This window comes from Dasypus novemcinctus, chromosome 5 (genome assembly GCF_030445035.2).
Source record: "Dasypus novemcinctus isolate mDasNov1 chromosome 5, mDasNov1.1.hap2, whole genome shotgun sequence".
NCBI lineage: Eukaryota > Metazoa > Chordata > Mammalia > Cingulata > Dasypodidae > Dasypus > Dasypus novemcinctus.
This window is the reverse complement of record NC_080677.1, coordinates 125,555,198-125,561,478: the sequence shown is the minus strand read 5'-3', so window position 1 is coordinate 125,561,478 and position 6,281 is coordinate 125,555,198. Positions and strand designations below refer to the sequence as shown.

General features: G+C 34.9%; 1 pseudogene; it reads right to left on the bottom strand.

The window, feature by feature from the left end:
- Positions 1–2,909: 2,909 nt before the first annotated feature.
- LOC101414433 (deoxynucleotidyltransferase terminal-interacting protein 2 pseudogene) lies at positions 2,910–5,254 on the bottom strand (annotated as a pseudogene).
- Positions 5,255–6,281: the final 1,027 nt, after the last annotated feature.

The window sequence follows — 6,281 nt, the reverse complement described above, 5'->3', positions numbered from 1 at the left end:
GGAATGATATAGCCAATTTGAACAATACTACTAACCAACCTGACATAATTGACACTTGGGAGAACACTATGACCAGCAGTCACCAAAAGCTTATTTTTCTCAAATGCACAGATTTACCAAGACAGATCACATTCTAAAAAACATTTTAAAACATTTTAAATGATCAAAATCAGATTATGTTTTCTGATAAAAAATAGTAAAGCCTTAGACGTTAACAATAAGAGACCTAGAAAATTCCTAAATAACCCATAAGTCAAAACAGAAATTACAAAGGAAATGAGAAAATATTTTAAACTAAACAACAATGAATTTAAAATATATCAAAATTTGTGAAAAAGAAAATTTGTGAGATAAGCTAAAGCAGACATTAGAGATAAATTTAAAAGTTCATATTTTCAATTAGAAAATAATTAAATGTGAAGGCTAGACATTTTTTCCTTTTAAAATACTAAGTACTTGTAGAACACTAAAAATAAAAATATAGGTGACAACCATCCATAAAGAAATAAATGTATCTTACAATTTATATTAAATTTTTAAAATAAAGTTTGCATTGGAGAAGATTAATATTGAAGTGTTTTGGGGTTTTTTTTTACTTCCACATCTGACTATGGCAAAGTAAGAAATATCGGATATATTCTACTCTTATAAACAAGTAAAAAACTGAACAAAATATATAAAACAACTGCTTTCAGGGTTTAGAAGTGGCAGTGCACAACTGTGATCTGTGATCTCTGTAAGAAGGGAAACAAATGAGGTGAGCCCTTCATTTGCTCTAACTTTGTATCTGGAGTCACATTCTTGACTAAGGAGCTGGGAGGGAAATTAGAGACAGATCACTGACTTCAAAGTGCTTGAAATCATTGAAAGTTGTAAGGAAGACTTTAAGAGAGAACCATATAGACAAAGAGCTCTAAAACTCTGCATAGATTACCCTGAATCTAAGCTGAGTAATAAGATGTGTTTGTTAAGATTGAAACTCTATGAGATCAGGAAAAGAATGACTGGGGACCTGAGAAATGAATGGTTCCCAGAACTCACACAGGAATGGGTCTTGCTCAAGTTCCAGCCATCCAGAGTGGAGGGTTATCAATGATCAGTCATGGTGTTCACTAATGACACAATTTAGTAGTGAAGAAAAATAACTAGAGTAAAGGCCATTGTAGACTTACACTACTAATTAAAAAAATAAAAAGTCTTTAAGGGAACAAATGGAGCCACAAATGACTTAGTTACCAATCAGAATAAGCTAAACCCTATTTAGAGGATGAAAACAAAATATCCTGACATTCACAATAGTAAAGTCACAATCCTTAGTTTCCAATGAAAACTTATTAGATTGTCAAAGAATCAGCCTAATAAGAAGTATAGCCATAAGAAAAGCCAGTCAGGAAAATCAGCCTCAGAAATTATATAAATCATGGACAAAAAAGAGTCATTATAAATTTTCAGGTACTTGAAAGATTAACAGTGAGGAAATGAATGTAAGATATAAAGAACAATTAATGAAGCATACAGAGATGAAAATGTGATTAACAGCAAATTAGATATGACTGAGTAAACATGAGCAACATGAAGATATAGCAGTATATACTACCTAGCATAAAACCGAAGAACAAAAAGACTTCTAAAAAATGAATAAAGACCAGTAACCCATAGGACAATATTAAGTGGTCTAAGATACATAATATTGTGGTTCAAGAAAGAGAGAAGAAGAGAGATATAGCAGAAAAATAATATATTAGAATGCATAATTGGCTAAAAATTTTCCAGTAACAACTCTAAACCCAGAAATCCAAGTAGCCATAAAAACCAAATAGAATAAACACAAATTTAACCACACAAGGACTTACCAAGATCAAATCCCTGAAAACTAGTGATAAAGAGAAAATACTCAAAGCATTCAGAAAAAAAAAATACACATTACATACAGAGAGAGAAACAAAAATAAAAATGACTGCAGATTTAGAATCTAAGCCATGCAACCAGAAGAAAATGGAAAAACATCTCTAAAATGTTGGGGCAGGGGGGGACCTGTCAGCTTAGCACCAGGTAAAAAGCTCTAAAAAATGAAGGTGAAATAAAGAATTTAAATAAGTTTTCCAGAAAAACAAAAAGTAGAGAATCCATCTCCAAGATAACCTGTACTAAAATAAATGTTAATATGGTCTCTTGTCTTGTATAGTCCATCCAAAATTTATACTTACTGGCTCTCAGTTTCATCAGAGGGGAATCCTGTATGGTACGCATGATTGTTCTGTAAATTCATAACTTCTCAAATGAGAAAAAAGTAATAAATAAATGGTAATGAAATTTCTTCAACTGGAAGAAAAAATATATCTTTATTTTAAGTTTTTAACATTTTATATCCACCTATTCTTAATTGTTTTATCATAAATTATCTATCTCTTCATTTGTTGATTATTGGTTTATAAATTAATACAACAAATGAAAAGATAGATAATATAATAAGCTATCCCTTGTGATACAGACCTAGAAAGTGGAACATGAGCCACTGCAGGAAAAAAATGAAACTCTAACCAGATACTTTTCCCTTATTTTATTTTTTTTATGCATCTATGATTGTATTTTTAAAGGTTATTTGAACATGCTAGCAAAGTTTATACTTTCTAAATACCTTTTTTCCCTAAATATCTTTTAATTCAATTTTCTTTAACCAAAAATTGAAAACTTTACAAAAATATTAAGGTTTCTTTACTTTTTTATCCCCCCTTAAAGCCCTAAAGCCTGGGTGATGATTTCTCAAATCAACTTTTTCCAAACAGAAATCCCTATACGAACAGGGCCAGTGTTCCTTAAATAAACTTATATGATGGTGTTAGTTTTTTAAAAATCTTTAGTAAATAAATAAAGGGAGATGTAAAATATCGTGGTTTGCTTGGTGAATCTTAGTTGCGAAATTTCTTCTTCTTTCAGAATTTCTTTCCTGTTGCATTTGCTGCTCTTTCAGCCATGATTTCTGAGTACCTCCTTCAGTTATACCTTCTGAATCAGCTAACAGTTCTTCCACAATAGTTCGTTTCCTTTGCTGCTTAGAATTCTTGAATGGTAGACGTCAGCTGTATTGTCAACAATGGTTCCAATCTGAAAATACTTGGGGAAGCCGTCTCTATCATTTTTCTTGTAAAATGTCTTTGGGTCCTTGCTAGCTCTCATCTTCAGTGCTTTGAGATCATTTTTAAGTTCATCCATCAATTCTGGAGCTTTCATACCAAACCAGCCACCACCTGCTGTTTTTTGTCACCCTTTTTTTGCGTTTTTTTCTGAAGTTGAAATTTGGATTCACTATACGGTGGGACACAGTAGTTTTTTTCAAAATCAGCTGTAATAATGGTTTTCTGGAGAAGCTCATTTTTCTTTTTCTCCTTATTCTGTGTTAGGGTTCTTTTAGACTATAGTTTGCCTGCATTGAGGTTAATATACAAACCACCCAATTGCTTGATACTCAGACCAGGGTCTATGTTGCTGCTTGTCAACTTCAGAAGTTTAGACTTTGTGTGATTTAATAAATCTTCATCACTGAGCTCATCTTTATTTCTGTCATTGTCTGATAGATCTTCTTCACTTTCTTCATCCTCTTCTGCCTCCTGCTCATTTTCTTCCTCAGTGGTAACCTCACCTGCCTTGTCTTTCTCTTCCAAGTAAAAATTTTTATCAGAACTCAATCCAGGAGTTGTGTCAATCACAGACAATGCACTGTCACATGATGTATTTCCTGAGTCTTGATCACTCAGGGACTCCTTCTGACCACCATTTTCAACAAAACGCACAAGTGTCCTCTTCATTGTCATTGTCTGTAGACTGCTGGCTTTCATCACTGCTGAGAACTAATAGAATCACCTTATCCTGAGATATGTAGGGCTCAGGTATGTATAATTTGGTACCCCACTCAAAATTGACATTCTTTTCATTGTTCATGTCTTTATCCACACCTATAATTGTGCACTCTTCTCTATCATCACTATCATCACTATCACCACCATCAACAAACAGGATCAAGGCACTTGTTTTTATAGCATGCTGTCTCTCTTCAGCCCATCTGTTCACTTCCACAAATGCAAATGTTTGTGCTAATGATTTCATTATAGCCTCAGAGTTTGGATGTGAGGACTCTGATGAGGTTTTGCTAGTCTCAGGGGTTGAATGCCTCTGAGAAGCTAATTGCTGAAGACCAGTAGTATCATGAAGTTCAGATAGACTCTTCAAATGAGAACTTTCTTCATTAATTTCTTTTCCCTCATCTATTATTTCTTTGGCCTCTTCATCTAAACTCTTAGAATTCTGCTTTGTCATTTCTTTCAGAGGTGTAACATCGGTCTTTCCTCCATCCCTTACATTAAAACTTGGACTTTTTTGCATTTTTAGTATTTTTTTCTGAATTTCCACGGAAGGAATCATCATCAAAGTCATTGTATGTTTCATTATTACAGACATCTGGCTTGTTTATTTGAGCATGAGGTCTTGCTAGTAACTGAGAAGTTTGTATGGTATTTGAATCCTCTGAATTGATAGGTATACCTATTATTTGCTTTTCATTTTCTGGTATACTCTTAGAATCTTTCTCCTTAGTTTGTACCTGTAATTTCCTCTGCATACTCCTAGTTGTTCTCCTAGTTGCAATTCCTATAAATGAAGAAGCCTCTGAGTATGATGACTCAGCATCAGAAATATCTTCTGCATGTGATTCTTGGCTTGCAACTGTTAGGAAATTAGACTTACATTTTCTGGTTCTTGTAGTTATTACTGTGGAAGGCACAATTCTAGAAATACCTGAAACATGAAATTCTGCTTCAGAGACTTCTTCTTTAGTATGAGACTCACTTACTGGAATTATTTTCAGTCTTTTCCTAACACTAGACAGAGGGGTGCATGGAACTAAAATCTGCCTTCTCCTAGTTACTCTTAAAACAGTATCCTGGAACTCACACACAGAACAATTTGGCTCTGCTTCAGAGATACCTCCATCAGAAGATGGTCCAATCTTCTCTGGTAATGAGCCCTTGGTTCTGCTTTTCCTCCTTCTAGTTTTAGAAGTTCTAGGAATTGGACTTTGTTTCTGATTAGTCTGTGATTTAGCAGTACTTTGGTCATCAGATTGGGATTCCTTCTTGCTTTCTGGATGCTCTTTATTTTTACTCCTGGTAATTACACTACCAGCAGACTCCTTCAGTGACCTTTCAGTTGCCAAGTTTGAGATCCCAGCCTGAGACCTCACCGACCTGGTGACCACCATCTTCCCGGCTCCAAATTCTCCCCCCTTATTTTATCTAAAGAATAAGAGCCTTAAACCAATGGGGAAAGGCCAATCAATACTATTGCTCATAAAACTGTGATAAAAATCGCCATTCAAGCTAGAAAAAGATAACAGAAGTCTATCTCTATCCCTGGGGGAGAGTCATAAATGCATGTTGGTTTCAAAAATAAAGTTAGCAGAGGGACAGGAGCAGTAAGACATATTGCTTTACTAAAACAGGGGCTTAAATTGAATGGCAACACCACCTCTCATTACTGTTCACCACAATGAGGCTGGCAAACCAAATAACAAGTAAGAGTATAGTGCTGCTGAGAGAACTACAAGAGCATAAAGTATAAGTCTTACCAAGGTGCACGCAAAGGGTAGGCCTACAATTGAGGATGGAGCAGACACCAAGAAAAATTCTCTGGCAAAATAGACCCAACACCAAAACAAGGTAATTCTAAAACAATTTAAAGTCTTTGTAGCACTGAGTGGAAGCAAAGGAATTATTATAAAAAATGAGCTCAACTCTAAAGGCCTAGCAGAAAGAAAGGCATGCTCATCTTGAGGCATAAAAATTATTTACCTCAGTCTCAGATGTCTGCTTTCAATATTAATTATGAGACATACAAAGAAGTAAAATTAAACAATACACTGTCAAGAGATAAAGTAATCAATAGAACCATACTCACATATGACTTACATGAAGGGATATCAGGGAATTTTTAGAAATTATCATTAACATGTTATAAACTCTAATGGAAAATAAGAATGACATCAGATTTTTGTTTCTGAATAATGCAGTAGAAAATACAATGATCTTCTATCTTGACTGCACCAAAGGGCTAAGCAGAAGGGATGAAACAGTCATTACTTCTCTGTGATACCTGCCCTACCTCCCCAGGGCAGTGCTTCAGCCCCTCAGACCCACAGGCAAGGTCTGCCTGAGTGAGAGAGACAGGCATAAGTGCAGGGGTGGCAGCTGCCAGGAACAGAGGGAGTTTGATGTCCCATAATGAGAAGA